Genomic DNA, 17,794 nt, shown 5'->3' with positions numbered 1-17,794 from the left:
ACAGAACACTCATTGTCCTTTTTACTTTCTTGAAATTTCAAATAAGCCAAATCAATGTAAATTGTATCCTGAAAGGGAAAAAAAAAAAGTTTTCTTTGATTTTATAAGGCACACAGTTTTAACCTGTTCTTGTAAAGTTCACTGAGAGTGTTGGATGGGCCTGCTTTTTCCAGTTTTTCTCTCCTAGATAGTGTGAACCATGGTGCTCAGGGATGGTCACTTTCATTTCTGAGCCCAGCGAGCTGTTAGGTTGGGTCATTAAGTGCAGATGGTCAGCCTTGCTAATGCTTCCCATTGTAACATTACATACATTTCCCCATGAAATCCCATCCCCCCAACAATGTCACCTTAATGATCTGCATTTTTCAAACTGGGTGGTGACTCATTAGTGGGAGCAACATTTTTTTAAAATTAATTAATTAATTAATTCTTGGCTGCGTTGGGTCTTCGTTGCTGCGCACAGGCTTTCTCTAGTTGCGGTGAGCGGGGGATACTCTTCGTTGCGGTGCGCGGGCTTCTCATTGCGGTGGCTTCTCTTGTTGCGGAGCACGGGCTCTAGGCGTGCGGGCTTCAGTCGTTGCGGCACATGGGCTCAGTAGTTGTGGCTTGCGGGCTCTAGAGCGCAGGCTCAGTAGTTGTGGCGCATGGGCTTAGTTGCTCTGCAGCATGTGGGATCTTCGCGGACCAGGGCTCGAACCGGTGTCCCCTGCATTGGCAGGCGGATTCTTAACCACTGTGCCACCAGGGAAGTCCCGGGAGCAACATTTTTAAAAAGCCAGATTGGTGCGAGTACAAAGTACAGGCATGTGTGGCATGCGGTAAGGAGCAGGGTCGCTCCATGAAATTCTGCTTGGGTTGTGTGTGTGTGTGTGTGTGTGTGTGTGTGTGTGTGTGTGTTCCCTGAGTGGCTGTGTAAAGTGCACTTCTGGCTGGGGATTATGGGCAAAAACGTCTGAAAAACACTGAACCTCATAATCACTAGTGCCTCTCGAGCTCCAGCAGTCAACAGCCTGTGATTATTAAGTGGGTATTTGGAAGACTTTCGGCAACTTTTCTCCTCTTTCCTGTGTCTTCCTCTGTCGCTTGTCCCCGCGCTGGTGGCATCCATAAAGGGCCAGGCTGCTGGGACCCCGTAGTGGTCCCAGGAGAGGGAGCGAGGGGGCTCTCTGTAGGGCTCTCAGCAAAGGGTAGCCACGACTTGCTCCTTTCCAACTGGGGCTTTGCAGCCCCTCTACCGTGAGCCTCGCCCTGGTGCTCCAGAGGGGCCAGTGGCGTGGTCGCCTAGACCAGCACTTGGGATGGATGTGAGAACCCCTGGTCGGGAGCGCTCAGGACTGTGGGGAGAATGCCAGGTGGGTGGAGGAGGAAATTCCAACCAGATTAGGCACACCGCTCGCAGACCATGCTGAGTCCTGCGGTGGCGAAAGCAGGGGCAGAAGGAAACAGGAAAGATTTGAAGCGAGGGAACTTCCGCTGACCCTTTCACAGCCCTTCTCTTGTTTTGCTTGTCAGGGAAACTCAGTCCTCAAGCTCTGCTGGGGGAAGCCCTCCTTCCCCGCCAGGGTGCAGCCGGCTGGCAGGGCACTGACAGCCGGCCGAGTGGGTTAAGGCTCAGCCTTCTCTCTAGGAGCTGGTGGCTGCCGAGCCAGTTAGAAACCTCGCTTGGCCTTGGGGGTTTGTGTCGCTGGCCCTGCTGAGCTCTGCATTCCTCCACTTCTGGCTTTGCTCATCCTTCCTGGTCCCAGCAGCGCAAGCTGACTGCTAGGGTCCTCTGGGGAGCTGGGGGGCAGGGGGCGAAGGCAGCTGCCGGTGTCCCTCCCACCCACTCCAGTGCTTTCGAAACCAAGTACCTTCCAGTAGATGCCATTCTGCTTCGAAAGGGCGTGAAATCCCAAATTGCTTTCGTTCTTGCAACAAAATTATAGTGATCTTTCCTGTCTCCTAGAGATCCCGCCCCTCCCTTCTTTTCTGTCCTCCTTCAGCGGGAGGCGCTTCTCTAAGAGGTAGATTTCGGAGTGGCGTGGGGTCCAGCGAGGAGTCCTCTTGAACTTCTGTCGGGTTGTTTGTTTCATGAGCACCCAGGCCGCGTGCTGATGCCCAGGGCTGGGGTCTGCTGGAGGATCTCAGGCGGTCCCAGATCAGCACTTGGCCCCCACGTGGCCACTTTCCTGCCGGCTGCTGGCCCCCTCTGCCCAGAAGTGGGGGAGGGTGAGGCTGGGGCAAAGGGCTTGGAGGGGAGCCCCTAGGATTATAGTGGGCGGCCAAGGCGGCCTCAGCTCTTTAACAGCGGGAGGCACTTGGGGCTAATTGGGGGGATTCAGTCACATTGTTTAAACCATACAGGGGTGTGCACATGGGGTAGGGGGCTGTGCACATGGGGTAGGGGGTGTGCACATGGAGTAAGGGGGTGTGCACATGGAACACGGGTGTGCACATGAAGTGGGGGGGCGTGTCATGTGGAAGGGAGGGCGTGGCTCTGTGGAGTAGGCCTTCCATAGTTTTCTGGTTTCCGTTGGGCACCTTTTAGCCATCTGTGGCCCTTTCATTGAAGAGGGCTTTTGTCCCACCGCTCTTTGGGGTGGTGACCAAACTCCAGACTTGAGTCCCACTTTCCTTCTTTTACAGGCTTGGGTTCTGGACCCCTTCTGGCTTTCCCTGACCCACTGGATGAACTGGCTTGCTTGTGTTCAAAGAAAGCCTTTGGTAGTCCCTCTTGAACCCCAGAACTGGCTCTTTTCATATCTCCCCTGGTACCCAGCCTTTCCATCTCAGAGAGTTTTCTTTTTGTTTTTAATCTTCATTGAGTTCTGCTTCTCCCAAAGCCTGCCCTCCCCTCCCGGCCTCCACCTGGAATGTTTGCTGCCGCCGTTTTTCATAGGAGGCTTGCATCCGATCACTGTCTCTTTAACTGCAAAGCTGCCCTCAAGCTCCTTCTGAGCTGCAGTTTCTCACCCTCAGAGAACTATCTTGGGGCAATTCAGATCCCAGTCTTGGACTTACCGGTTGGGTGGGACACTTAGCTTTTCTGAGGTCTAGTTTCCTTATCTGTGAAATGCAGACACAAATTTTCTTCCTGCTTTTTCTCACCTGAACCAACTTTCCATTGCTTCCTTCTTCCCTTGTTTTCCCGTCGGAACCCATGGAAGTTCCCTGTAACAGGCTCCCTTACATCTTCACTGAGCTTTCCTTCCTCCTGCCGGTGCTGATGGAAATCCAACTCTTCTCCTGAGACCCCCACTCCCCTGAAGCCTCTCAAGAAAAGATGGTTCCCATCGCCTCAAACCACATGCCTTGGGGCTGCTCCCCTCTCTCTGGCTGTTAATCACCCACCTTATCAACTGCTCCTTCCCCTTTGAGGCTCCCGCCATCCACTTCCACCAGTGTCCGTCCCTCTTCTCTCCCTGTCCCCACTCACCTCCTACTCTGCTGGGATGGCAGGATGGGTAGGGGCAGGGGCCCTTCGGCCAGACTGCATGGACCAGGGCCTGCTTCCCACTTGGGTGTGACCTGGGGCAAGTTTCTTCATTCACCCCTCTGCCCAGTTTGCCCACCTGTGAAAAAAAAAGACAAGATGGTACTGATGTCCCAGGTGGCTGTGAGGGTTAAGTCCTTACAGCACTTATCAGAGCCTGCCGTGTATGCGTGTCCTCTAGGTGTGAGCTCTCAGCTTCATGTGATCATCATCAATGACGCGATCCAGTCACTCTCCCTCGTGCTCTGGATGTTGGCGTCTGGCTCGTAGACGGGCTCCTCTACCCTGAATCCCATCATCGTCGGGAGACTGTCCCCTCTGGGCCACCACCCAACTAACACCCAAATCTCTCCATTCTTTACGTTGCTCAGGTCGAGGGCCGTTACCTCCACGGGGCCTTGTCCTGACCCAGAGCCTTTCCGCCTCTGGAATCGTGCATTCAGACGTCTCGTAGCCTGGCCACAGCTTTCTCATGGTCGCACGGTGCTGGGGCTCCTGTCTCTCCTGTCTCTCCTGTCTCTCCTGCCTCTCCTGTCTCTCCTGTCTCTCCTGCCTCTCCTGCCTCTCCTGTCTCTCCTGTCTCTCCTGTCTCTCTCCTGTCTCTCCTGTCTCTCCTGTCTCTCCTGCCTCTCCTGCCTCTCCTGCCTCTCCTGCCTCTCCTGTCTCTCCTGTCTCTCTCCTGCCTCTCCTGCCTCTCCTGTCTCTCCTGTCTCTCCTGTCTCTCTCCTGTCTCTCCTGTCTCTCCTGTCTCTCCTGTCTCTCTCCTGTCTCTCCTGTCTCTCTCCTGTCTCTCCTGTCTCTCTCCTGTCTCTCCTGTCTCTCCTGCCTCTCCTGTCTCTCCTGTCTCTCCTGTCTCTCCTGTCTCTCTCCTGTCTCTCCTGTCTCTCCTGTCTCTCTCCTGTCTCTCCTGTCTCTCCTGTCTCTCTCCTGTCTCTCCTGTCTCTCCTGTCTCTCCTGTCTCTCCTGCCTCTCCTGCTCTCCTGTCTCTCCTGTCTCTCCTGTCTCTCCTGTCTCTCCTGTCTCTCTCCTGTCTCTCCTGTCTCTCCTGTCTCTCCTGTCTCTCCTGTCTCTCCTGTCTCTCCTGTCTCTCCTGTCTCTCTCCTGTCTCTCCTGTCTCTCCTGTCTCTCCTGTCTCTCCTGTCTCTCCTGTCTCTCCTGTCTCTCCTGTCTCTCCTGTCTCTCCTGTCTCTCTCCTGTCTCTCCTGTCTCTCCTGTCTCTCCTGTCTCTCCTGTCTCTCCTGTCTCTCCTGTCTCTCCTGCCTCTCCTGTCTCTCCTGTCTCTCCTGTCTCTCCTGCCTCTCCTGTCTCTCCTGTCTCTCCTGTCTCTCCTGTCTCTCCTGTCTCTCCTGTCTCTCCTGTCTCTCCTGTCTCTCTCCTGTCTCTCCTGTCTCTCCTGTCTCTCCTGTCTCTCTCCTGTCTCTCCTGTCTCTCCTGTCTCTCCTGTCTCTCCTGTCTCTCCTGTCTCTCCTGTCTCTCCTGCCTCTCCTGTCTCTCCTGTCTCTCCTGTCTCTCCTGTCTCTCCTGTCTCTCCTGTCTCTCCTGTCTCTCTCCTGTCTCTCCTGTCTCTCCTGTCTCTCCTGCCTCTCCTGTCTCTCCTGTCTCTCCTGTCTCTCCTGTCTCTCCTGTCTCTCCTGTCTCTCCTGTCTCTCCTGTCTCTCCTGTCTCTCCTGTCTCTCCTGTCTCTCCTGTCTCTCTCCTGTCTCTCCTGTCTCTCCTGTCTCTCCTGTCTCTCCTGTCTCTCCTGTCTCTCCTGTCTCTCCTGTCTCTCCTGTCTCTCTCCTGTCTCTCTCCTGTCTCTCCTGTCTCTCCTGTCTCTCCTGTCTCTCTCCTGTCTCTCCTGTCTCTCCTGTCTCTCCTGTCTCTCCTGTCTCTCCTGTCTCTCCTGTCTCTCCTGTCTCTCCTGTCTCTCCTGTCTCTCTCCTGTCTCTCCTGTCTCTCCTGTCTCTCTCCTGTCTCTCCTGTCTCTCCTGTCTCTCCTGCCTCTCCTGCCTCTCCTGTCTCTCCTGTCTCTCCTGTCTCTCTCCTGCCTCTCCTGTCTCTCCTGTCTCTCCTGTCTCTCTCCTGTCTCTCCTGTCTCTCCTGTCTCTCCTGTCTCTCCTGCCTCTCCTGCCTCTCCTGTCTCTCCTGTCTCTCTCCTGTCTCTCCTGTCTCTCCTGTCTCTCTCCTGTCTCTCCTGTCTCTCCTGTCTCTCCTGTCTCTCCTGTCTCTCTCCTGTCTCTCTCCTGTCTCTCCTGTCTCTCCTGTCTCTCCTGTCTCTCTCCTGTCTCTCCTGTCTCTCCTGTCTCTCCTGTCTCTCCTGTCTCTCCTGTCTCTCCTGTCTCTCCTGTCTCTCCTGTCTCTCCTGTCTCTCCTGTCTCTCCTGTCTCTCCTGTCTCTCCTGTCTCTCCTGCCTCTCCTGTCTCTCCTGTCTCTCCTGTCTCTCCTGTCTCTCCTGTCTCTCTCCTGTCTCTCCTGTCTCTCCTGTCTCTCCTGTCTCTCCTGTCTCTCCTGTCTCTCCTGTCTCTCCTGTCTCTCTCCTGTCTCTCCTGTCTCTCTCCTGTCTCTCCTGTCTCTCCTGCCTCTCCTGTCTCTCCTGTCTCTCCTGTCTCTCCTGTCTCTCTCCTGTCTCTCTCCTGTCTCTCCTGTCTCTCCTGTCTCTCCTGTCTCTCCTGTCTCTCCTCTCGGCGCATCCCTGGCTTGCTCAGCCCATCACTGCAGCCACTCCCGGGCCCGCAGTTTCTCTGCCTGTGGTTCTTCCAGCGCTGGCCTGCCCACACCTGATACCTAACAACCCACCAGCCGCTGGGCAGCCGAGCCCTTCGGGAGAAACCCACACTGCTGCCCCGTGTGCCAGGCCTCTGGGGCCCCCAGCCTGTCCTTTCCCGTGTTCCGGTCCGTCTGCTTTTGTCCTCCTCAACAGCTGCTTCAGACCATCTTGCTTCTCAGACCCCCACCCCCCCCACTTCTCTCAGCCTCAGTGTGGCATTTTGCTCCCTGATGACAGAGGAACCAGGACCCCAGTCAGACTCTCCTGTGACTCTCCTTCCAACTAGCCTGCCGTCCCCCGCCCTTCCCTCCTCCTATCGTAAGGTAAGAGGGTCCTTCCTTCCTCTAAGGGGAATCAGCGGGGGGAGGGTGACGTGTACGGACCACCCCATACACCTGGGTTTGAATCCTGGCTCTCCACCTGGGCCACCTTACTTGGCCTCTCTAAGCTCAGTTTCCTTCTCTGCAGAGTGTGGATGTGAATCCCAAGACCTACCTTATAGGGTTGTTGAAAGAATTAAGCGGGGTGACGTACGTGAAGCTCTTGCTGCAGTGCCTGGCACCTAAGTTCTCAATAAAGGTCATGGGAGTAGTTATTTTGGTCAGCTGTCTCATGGGTAACCCGGTTCCAGTATCCTTAGCACACAACCACCCACCCCCGCCCCACCATTGGTCCCTTCTCAGGAGCATTTCTACGTCCAGTCTGTACTTCTCCCATCTTAAATAATGAACCAACCCCAGGCAGCTCACCTTGAGCCCACGTGCCCTTAAAATAACAAATGTTAGGGAAGGATGGTTGACATGCAGTCTCTTCCTCCTCCCCTTGTCACCCCCCAGGCCTCTGGGGTTTTGTGCCCGTCACTCTGCTGCAAGCCCACTAGGGTGCCAGCGATCTCCTGGCTAATAAATTCAGCCATCGTTTTCCTGGCCCCTCTTGCCCGTCACTCTGCTGCAAGCCCACTAGGGTGCCAGCGATCTCCTGGCTAATAAATTCAGCCATCGTTTTCCTGGCCCCTCTTGCCCGTCACTCTGCTGCAAGCCCACTAGGGTGCCAGTGATCTCCTGGCTAATAAATTCAGCCATCGTTTTCCTGGCCCCTCTTTGCCCGTCACTCTGCTGCAAGCCCACTAGGGTGCCAGCGATCTCCTGGCTAATAAATTCAGCCATTGTTTCCTGGCCCCTCTTGCCCGTCACTCTGCTGCAAGCCCACTAGGGTGCCAGCGATCTCCTGGCTAATAAATTCAGCCGTCGTTTTCCTGGCCCCTCTTGCCCGTCACTCTGCTGCAAGCCCACTAGGGTGCCAGCGATCTCCTGGCTAATAAATTCAGCCGTCGTTTTCCTGGCCCCTCTGATAGCAGGCAGCCTGCTGGTCTCCTCAGGATCCTGCCCTCTACCTTCTTTTCTTCCCTCGGGACACGTCTCCATTTCTGCCTGGTCCTGATAACCCGCAGGTTGCATCTCTGTGTCTCTGGTCCAGACTCTCTAGGAGCTAGATAAACAGTTGCCTTGAAGACATGTCCATTTGGCTGCCTTGGTGTCCATCATGGACATCCTGCCCTCCCCTCTGGCCTGCCCTTTGGCCTGGGCCCCCTCCCTCAGAAAATTGGGGATGGTCTTCAGCTTGTCCCCCACCTCTGCCCCCCCCCCCCCCTCTCCCCGTATGCTTCCAAGACCTGTCCGCTCCTGCATCTGTAATACCTCTTAATTTGTTTTCTTCTCCCTCCTACTGCTTCTACCTTGGTTCAGGGGACTCAGCAGCTGGCGCCTTTACATTGCAGACTTCCCTGATCACAGAGTCACAGTTGAATAAACCCTCCCCTCCACTCACCCACACTTCCCTATTGCCCGGCCCTGCTTTTTCTCCACAGCGTGTGTTACCTTATAACACACAATACTGTTAATTCATACCTATTTATTTATTTATTTTTCTGGCCCTGCCACCCAGCTTGTGGGATCTTAGTTCCCTGACCAGGGATCGAACCTGTGCCCCCTGCAATGGAAGTGTGGAGTCTCAACCACTGGACTGCCAAGGAATTCCCTCATATTTATTATTTACATTGTTTACTATTTTCTTCATATTTGTAATGTTATTTACATTGTTTATGGTCTCCCTTCCTTGGAATGTCAGCTCCCAGCGGGCAGGAGTGTTTTACTCCTTTGTTCTCTGGTGTGTTCCCACTGACAGAAACAGTACCCGGCACACAGTAGGTGCTCAGTTAAGTATTGATATTTGTTGAATGAATTCCCACAGATCCTTCCTAGCTAGTCCTGCACACTCCCAGTTTTCTCTCCTTAAGTAAGGAAGCGTAGCAATATCCATCCTGCCCACCTTTCAGATCTACTTACTGGATCTTGGAAGAAAGTGCAGCTAGGTTTGCAGTGAACACAGTTTAAAAAGCATGAAGCTCTCTGCAGGTGCCAGGCCATGGTATTTACTATCAAGCCAGGATCGTGTTAAAGGGGTAAGGTTAGCTGATTGGAATGGAAAGCCCAGCCTGTTCTCCATGTTGCTGCAGAGCCTGCAAGGGGCCTGAGGGGGTAGAGGGGCAGCCCATTGTCTCAGTTACATCCACTGGTGTCTCCCCGCACCTGACACTCCCCTAGCTGTCCCCGTTGCCTTCAGAATAAAACCTGGACTACCTCGCATGGCATGCAAAGACCTCTGACTTAGCCACCGGGGATACATAAAGGTTTTCCGTGACTCTTGGTTGAATGAATCAGTTGTTTTAAAAAAGATGTGGGGGAAAAAGTGCTTTAAAACCTGCTGTGAAACAAATGCTAGTTTTTATTTTGTTTTGCTTAGCGTTGTTTGGAATCTCTACTGTATCTTGGTCACAAAGAGACTTTCTCAGCCCTTTTGCCTGTCCCTTTCTTGAGGTAGAGCCCATAAGCCTCAGTTAAACCCTGATGAGGCTATTAATTCATCTGGCCACCCACTTCATTCATTCCACACTTAACTGAGGGCCCCTCCTACCCCGGGCAACAAAAATAAGTCCTGACCCCTATTTCCAGAGCTTGCTCCCTATAATTAGACCCTGAGCTTAGGTGATGGGACCAGCTGGCTGCCTTTGAGGAGGTGAATGGCCCAACTTGATATTTGCTTTCAGATGGGCATGAGGGCTGGGATGTGGCGTCTGGAGGGCTCAGGCTGCCATCTTGAAGGTCTGGAGCCAGATTGGGAGTGTCACTGGGGTGTCTCTGCCTGGCATTCTTGCATTGGCTCCTGTCCCCGTGGGAGACACTGGCCCTCAGTTGTACTGTTCCTCCTTGCCCACCCACCCCCCACCATCCTCTTCCTCACCCCTGCGGTTGTTAGTCATTCTGGAAGCTGAAATTGGCTCACAGAAGGTACCTTTGAGAACCCCCTCGCCGTACCCTCCCAGTAATCCCAGACTGCCGGGAAGGGCCGTTGTCTGGTCACTAAGAGGTGTTTTGGTTTCACATTCGTTCTTTCTCTCTGAAGAGAAAACAAAACATGTTGAAATAGAGAGAAATCCCAGCAGCAGCTTGGTTGAAGCAAGAGTTGCATAACAGGTTTAGGAAATGCCTGGCCACCGTGGATCAGGTGGAGGGACTGCCGCTTCGTGTCATGGAGAGGACGTCCTCTGAGGCCACCAGCCTCCAGATCCATCACACACATCCTGCGAGAGACCCAGAAAGCCACGGTACCCTGAGATCTGGTGGCAAAAGCCCCTGATGGATCTCTCATTGTAGCGACAGCCTTTGTTCCCTGGAGATGCTGCCTTGGGCAGGGGCTGGGAAGGGGGGCGTGTCTGTCAGACTGGTGCTGGTGTTGAAGCCCCTAGAAAGGGCACTGAACTAGGAGGGGGTGGGGCTGGCCCATGAATTTAAGTCTCAGTCCTGCCATTCACCAGCTTTGAAACCTGGACGAGTTATTTCTCTGGGCCAGTGTCTCCTTGTCTCATAGACTGTTATTAGTCACCTAGACTAATATCATCTGTTTACCTACTTGACAGGGCTGTTGAGAAGCTCAGGTGGGATCATGTTTGCGGGCGGCTTTTGTAAACCTTGACAGGCCCAGCTAATGACAGATCATATCAGAGGCAATATGCTTAATGATTAAGAGCCGTTCAAGTTAACAGCACGGGCTCTGGGGCTAGACTCCCTAGGCTGGTGCCTGGACAAGTTACTGAAAACTCTGTGCCTTATTTTTCTCATCTGTGAAATGGGGATAAAATAGTATGCACCTCAGCGTGTTGCTATGAGAATTAATTATGATACACCTAGAATGTTAAGAATAGCGTCAGGGACATGGAAAGCACTCCCTTAATATTAGCTCGTAATATCATTTCTGAAAGTGTTATTTCTTGAATGCCTGGTTGTGCTTGTATGTTGCTATTGTAATTGTATATTGCAGTATTTTTGTATTGTTTCAACCTATATTCTGTCCCTTGATCCTCTTAGCTCTCCTTTGAAGATAGGAAAAGGCATGTGCAGTTTCCCATTTCATAGATGAGAAAACTGAGCTTCAGAACAATAATATGCCCTGAAACTTGGGCCTCTTTCTGCTGTACCAGAGTTGAGGAAAGGAATCAGGTAGGAGCAAGCAAGTGAGGTGCTGGGGTGCAGACTCAGATGTTAATAATGGCAGAGCCCTTGAGCTGGGTTCTGAGAGGAGATGATGGGGCCTCAGCTGCATTCTTGGGAGGGAGGAATTGGAGTTGAGGGAGCACCAGCAGGAAATCAAAGTGTGGCATGGAACACGGGGCTCTAACGTATAGGTAGGAGTTCCTGGGTCAACTACTCTAGTATGCAGGGCAAGCGGATGATGACAAATGGTTATTGCCATAGGATATTTTTGGCTCTGTCTGGCTTCTCTCTCTGGAGCAAGTTGCAGCTCTCATTTCAGCAGTGTGCCAACGTTGGACTCAATATAGTAATTTGAATTTGGACTGGCCTGAGTATTCCTTTCCAGAACACAGCCGGAAAATGACTTGTTGGGAAGAGCACTGCCTCATAGTTCCTCGGTCTGCTAGGGCTGCAGTCTTCTCATCTTAAATAGGGCAGAGTAACAATGCCTGTCGTGCCTCCATTTCAGGTCTACTTAATACATCTAGTAAGAAAATACAGCCCGGTTTGCAGTGAACAAACCTTTATGCCATTTAAAAAGTATAAAGCTCTCTGCAGATGCCAGGTTGTGGTATTTATTATCAAACTGGGATCCTGTTAAAGGGGTAGGGTTAGCTCGTTGGAATGGAAAATACAGGCTCTGGTTCCAGCCACTGCAGGATTTGCTACAGCTGCATGGCCTTGGGCACTTAACCTCTCTCCTTACACACAGTGTCTCCCATCTGTTGAATAAAGACCAGGGTGGCCGGCTGCTGCCGCCTCTTTAGCTGGGTAATGACGAAGAGCCAGTTATACTCTGGGGCGTGCTCAGAAATACATTTAAAATTGATGATGTGGGACCAGTGACGAGCGGGGCCGCATACGGCTGGCTACCATGATTAAGGCCAGTGATTAAGGCCGACTTCAGGGAGTGAGGGCCCCGTTCATCTCCGTGGGGTTATCACCTTAGAGGCTCCATTTCACTTTTCAGGTGAGTCTGCCTCTTTGAGTGGCAGGCATGTGAGGCTGGGGACCAAGGAAGGTGGCTGGTCATCCTGAAGTGTGTCTCTGTGTATCTGCTGATGCTCTTACCTACCTTGGTCCCTCCCATCTCTGTTTGCCTTGGCTGTTCATGGCCACTGACCGTGAAAAGTAAGAGGGGAAGGAGGTAGGACACAGATGCCTTTGTCTCGGGGTCCCTGGTCCTCCTTTCCTCGCACTGCCGACACGGAGGGTTTTGCTTGCTCATTGCTTTGCTCTGGGCCTGGCAGCCAGTGTGGAAGGTGGAGGTGGAGAGTGGGCGCTGGCAGCCTGCAGGAAGCTTGCTGGCTGGCTTGCTGGGGATGGGAACATGCAGGGCCCTGCCTCTGGCTTGCAGCGGGGTACTCTGCTCCCCTGGAATAGAGGTGGTCCCATGGGTGTCCTGGGGCTGTCTGCAGCCTGGATTAAAGGAGTGGGTGGTTGGCAGATGATCAGATCTAAGAAGTCAGAGTGGAGAAACGGGGGGAAGCCTTTCTTTTTTTTAAGTATTTATTTATTCATTCGTTCATTCATGCTGCACCGTCTCTTCCTTGCGGCACACAGGATCTTCCTTGCGGCATGCTGGATCTTTTAGTTGCAGCGTGCGGACTCTTAGTTGTGGCATGCATGCAGGATCTAGTTCCCCGACCAGGGATCGAGCCCAGGCCCCCTGCACTGGGAGCGCGGAGTCTTACCCACTGGGCTGCCGGGGAAGTCCCGGGAAACCTTTCTAAAGGAAAGAGGACGCTGGTGTGTGTGTACATGAGTGTGAGGGTGGAAGGACGAACCTGGGGTGTGTCATTGACTATAGAACCAAGTCTCCTTCCTTAGTCACTGTTTCCATGGCTTGTCTGCTAAATGTTGGCTTGCATTAGCATGATTCATAGAAACATCTCTACTGAGAAAGAGTTAAAAGGCACTTGTAAAAGTGCAGCTTCATCCCCTGGACTTCATTGAATAACTAAATTAATTCAGGCGTGGGAGCATGTGGGTGTGACCACACGTGCTGGGCACTGGGAGCTGGGGGGCTCGACACCTCCGAGGTCGCCCCACAGCAGAGTCCCCTGTCTGCCAGGAGGACAGAACTATCAATGAATCATTTCCGGAGGGGCGATGAGCCTCTTCTCATGGAAAGCGAACCTCAGGAGCAGTCAGGAAAGGGCCCCTCGAAGAAATAATGTCTCAGCATATCTGTATCTAGACTGAAGGAGAAGTAGATGTTAGAACAGGGCTGAACGATCCCCTGTCCCCTAGAATGTCATGGCCTGTCCGCAAGGTGCCCGGCCATCAGCAGGACACCTGTACCCCTCCCCTGACACTCTGGTTTTGGGCTTCTGCTCTGAGTCTTCTGATCACAGGATCAGCTGAGAAAGTTTCTGTGGTTTGGGGTCGCACTGGGGCCTCCACGTGGGACCTGCCTTGCATTCTGAAATTCTTCTTCTCTCCCCACCCTGTTCTGAAGTTTTAATCCACCGTTTGGCCTCTGAGTGACTGCCTGGTGGCATTCAGGAAGCCCAGCCTCGTCCCTGGATGAGAACTTTCACTGCAGAGCTGAGGACCAGAGGAGGGTGAAAACACAGAAGAAGGGAGGAAAGCTGTCACGTCAAAGGCATTTTTGCTCATAATTGGTTCGTAATTGATGGGCGACATGACTGGCAAATGCCAGCTGGAGCAGCGGCCGGACAAGTGGCTAAAAATTAAATAGTCACGTGACTTGTCGAGGTTTAGGGTTTGCCTGAGTAACCTTTTCGGCCCAGGTCACAGTTTGTAGGGAGACCTGAGAGACATGACAAACAGTGTAGGTGACCACTTTGCTTTCTGAAGGACAGGGGTTGACCTGGAGCCCCATACAGGGCCCCCTGTTCTTGACACTCAGATTCCTGTCTCATTCCTTGTCGCTTTTTAAAGGCAGCTGAATAGCTGGACATTTTTTCCCTGCCCTCTCTTTCCTTTGAGCCCTTCTCTGTCTGTTGGATCCTCCTATAAATGCAGAGGGTTCAGTTCCTGGGGCTTATCCATCAACCTCCAGTGATTCTGATAAAGGCTGGAAGCTGGGCTCTTGAGCGTTTTCCTCCTGGTGCCTGAACTCGTTCAGGTTTAGACAGAAGCTCCTGGATCTCACAGCTTCTAAAAACTGAGTCCTGTTTCTCCAAAACGCTGGTCCAGTGGACATGGGCAAGAACCAACCGACCCCAAGGCCAGCCCTCCCTTTCTGTGTCTGTGGATTCCCCTGGCACAGGAGGTCTTTGTTACTAAATCTTCTGGGTGTTTTGAAGGAGGACGTGTGTGGGCCTTTTTCAGTGTCGATAGACAATGCTGAACTGTTCCCCAGGAGAAACAGTCGGGATAGAAGCAAAGGATTGATCTGGTGGACGTTACGCCATAGAAAATGCCCTGTTGGGATAGGAGTTGTCAGTGAAAGGGTTAAAAATCTAAAATATGAAAGAGAGACTGGAGAGTTCTCTTTTAGTGTAATTGTGTTTAAAAATTGTTTTTCCTTAAATCTTGGCTTCTCAGACAATCATTGAATTAATGAACGTGTATTTATGCCAGGAAGTGTGAAGCGTTAAATTTATTTCAAAAATGACTAAAGATTTATAGTTAGTCCTTAGAGCACTGAGAATATCACCATCATTAAGTCAGACGGAGAAAGACATGTATCATATGATGTCACTTACATGTGGAATCTAAAAAAATGACACAAATGAACTTATTTACAAAACAGAAACAGACTCATAGACATAGAAAACAATCCCATGGTTACCAGAGGGGAAAGGGGGTGGGGGAGGGATAAATTAGGAGTTTGGGATTAACAGCTGCACACTGCTGTATATAAAACAGATAAACAACAAGGACCTACTCTATAGCACAGGGAACTATATTCAATATCTTGTAATAACCTATAATGGAAAGGAATCTGAAAAAAAGAATTGTGTGTGTGTATATATATATCTATCTATCTGAATCACTTTGCTGTACACCTGAAACTAACACAAAGTTGTAAATCAACTATAGTTCAATTTTTAAAAATACATAAAGCAAGATGATTTAAATCAGCTTTAGAAATGACTTTTCATTGTAAAAACAATAGAATAACAATGAGGAATACATGGACAAATTGGAGTGACTCCTAGTTCCTTCTTTGCCTCCAAAAAAGTCTTTCAAGTTTCAGAAGGAGGTAGAGAAGGAGTTAACACTGCAGTTTGTCACAATGGGGTCTGTGTGGGTACAGTTGTAGGTGGTTCTGTTTATCCTTGGAATTAGCACTGTTCCCTCCACAGGCGCCTGAGATTGGGCCGGCCAGTTGATGCTTCCCTTGACCTGGGGTAAGAATTCTCATTTTAACCTTCCCGTGAATGTCTCTTCCAAGGTTCTTTTGAATTTTCTGATAATCTAATCACGAGAAAGTTTCTGAAATTCTCTTTCAGACCCTAAAAAATGAAAGTTAACTACAAAGCTGGGCTTTTACTACAAGTTGCTTTTAAGTTGGAAACAGATTTCTGATCCTCTCTGAGTTTAAGAGACAGGAAGAAGCTTTGTCAACCCAGAACTTGAACGTGGAGGGCAGGGGGTGAAATGAGGAGAAACAAGGCAAAACGGATCCTTTCTCTGGATACACACACAGAACATTTAATCTGCATTTCAGGGTGAGTTACAATTAGCTCCTGGTGACCAAAAGCCCACCAACTGAGTGACCCTGGGAAAACACTTCACTTAATCTGAGTCTCAGTTTCTTCATCTGTAGAATGGCAAGATGGAACTAAAACTATATGGTTTCTTAGGAAGCTTCCAGTTCTAAAATTTCCACTCCTTATTTGCATGGGCTCTATAACTCTGGGCACTGTCTTTTGACTTGGAATGGAACCTATAGACTTGCAAGCACTTCTACTTGAAGAAGGAAGCTAGGAAGACCACCCCTGCCCACGGCCCCCAGCCCTGGAATTCTCCCAGGGCGAGAATGCCCAAGGAGGAAAAGAGCTAGATGCCCAACTACCATTTGGGGCCCCCGTTTCCCAGAGTACCTGCCGAGAAATGATCATTTATTTAAATTACTTGAAACCTCCAACTACAGCACTGAAAGACTGCGAACGATTCATTCACACAATTCCAGAAATGCTGGATGGCCACAGCCCCACCCTAGAATCAAGGAGAGCCGTGTAGCAGATGCTTCTGGAAGGCTCTGTTTATAGCTCTCTGAGTCCTTCCTGCCGAGGACCTTTCATGAGCTCACTACCAGGAAGCTGAGTCATCGAGGGGTCAGCCGGCACGGCCACGGTCACCCAGCATTGCCACATTGAGAGGCTTGCTACAGCCATTCCCCGCACGGTGATGGGAACCCCATCACTCCCCGTGGCTTGTGCTGAGGTCAGGACCAAAGAGACTGAAACGTCCCATGGAGGGTCAAAGGACTGTCCTCTTTTCAGGGCTCCACATGGGCTCTGTGCTGTGCTCCTGGTACCCAGCTGGCTGCAATGACAACACCTTTCTCGGGGCCTCTGTTCACATCCCACCTGCCACTACCCGTGCCCCCAGGTGGCCCCCTTGTCCCGTGCTTCACCTGGGTGGCTTCCTCCAGGCTTCCGGTCCCTTCTTCAAAGTCATTTCCAGAACCCCGCCCCAAATCTAAACTAGGTCCCCTGCCTTTACTGTTTCAGCATCTTCACCTTCTCCCTTGCTTCAGGACATTTAGAGTTTGGAATTTTTTATTTGTATGACTTTAAAAAAAAAATTATATATTTATTTATTTATTTGGCTGCACCGGGTCTTTAGTTGCAGCACGTGGGATCTTCGTGGGATCTTCATTGAGGCGTGCGGGATCTTTTTTTTGTTTTTTAGTTGCAACATGCAGGATCTTTAGTTGCGACATGTGGGCTCTTAGTTTCGGCATGCGGGATCTAGTTCCTTGATCAGGGATCGAACCCAGGCCCCCTGCATTGGAAGCGTGGAATTTTCACCACTGCACCACCAGGGAAGTCCCTATTTGTATGAGTTTTGGTTTGCTCTTCCCCTCCCCTCCTAGACTTTAACCTCCTTTAAGGCAAGGACTCTCTGCCTGCCCCATCATCCCCAGCGCCCCTAGCAGCACCCTGTTTATGTCATAAAGAGAATTTGTTGGTAGAATGACCCTGTTTTACCAACGTGAGACTCCTGCGGTCTGGCCCCTCACTCTCATCCCCGGCACCCATCTCCCTCTCTCCCCCTGGAAACCCTTCTCATCAGTTGACTTTGGTTTAAATCATACACTTGAGCTCTGTTTCCAGGATGAGGGTTTTCATCGGCATGAAATCTCACACAGGACTGAAGGTTCCTGCCATTCTCTTAGGCAGCCAGGGAAACTTACAAATAGCTCCCCCAAAACTTAGGAAATAATTTGTACACGCAAAAAGTTGTAGTATACGTGCAAGTGGATTTTGGAGGCTGAAAGGCGAGTCTGCAGGATGTTACCTTTGGTGGCTTTCCCCTGAGACCCTTAGAACATCAAGGCTGGTGTTTCTGGTATTTTGTCATCTTTCTCTGTTATTGTCTGGTCTATGAAGAAAGTAGGAGAACATCCCCTCCAGCTGTGACCTGGCCCCGCCTACACGTAAATCACCCAGCATTTTGGAGATGATCTGACAGCAGCATTTGTGGGAAATCTGGCTTCGGGAACATCTGGGAAGTTCACCCAGGGCCCATGCTTAGCCCTCTAGTGTTCCCTGAACTCTGGAGCCTGGCTGTCCTAGGGCTTATATCCTGGGCTCTTATCCTGTGTGTTAGACCCCAGAAAATGTGAGATGCATCACACTGGGGGACATAGATCCTCAGTAAGCAGATAGCTGTTTGGGGAGGAGAGTACATCTGGGGCTTAACGTGCCTGCTTTGTGTGCGTCTGTGGATGAAATGCAGCGTACCTCTGAGTCCTTGACTGTCGTTACGGAGTGTCAAAGCACAGTGCTGGGGCGCTGAGATCACAACAGATGAGGCTGCCCCTTCCTTCGTGTTTCTGTC

The 17,794-nt window shown here is 51.4% G+C and overlaps 1 protein-coding gene across 1 annotated transcript in view; it reads left to right on the top strand.

Moving 5' to 3' along the window:
• SLC25A37 (solute carrier family 25 member 37) overlaps nt 1-17,794 on the top strand; it is a 42,904-nt gene that overhangs the window by 3,174 nt on the left and 21,936 nt on the right. The gene's annotated exons all lie outside the window — the stretch shown is intronic.

This window comes from Balaenoptera musculus, chromosome 6 (assembly GCF_009873245.2).
Source record: "Balaenoptera musculus isolate JJ_BM4_2016_0621 chromosome 6, mBalMus1.pri.v3, whole genome shotgun sequence".
Lineage (NCBI taxonomy): Eukaryota > Metazoa > Chordata > Mammalia > Artiodactyla > Balaenopteridae > Balaenoptera > Balaenoptera musculus.
The sequence above is the reverse complement of the archived record's forward strand: the minus strand, read 5'-3'. Positions and strand labels throughout refer to the sequence as shown.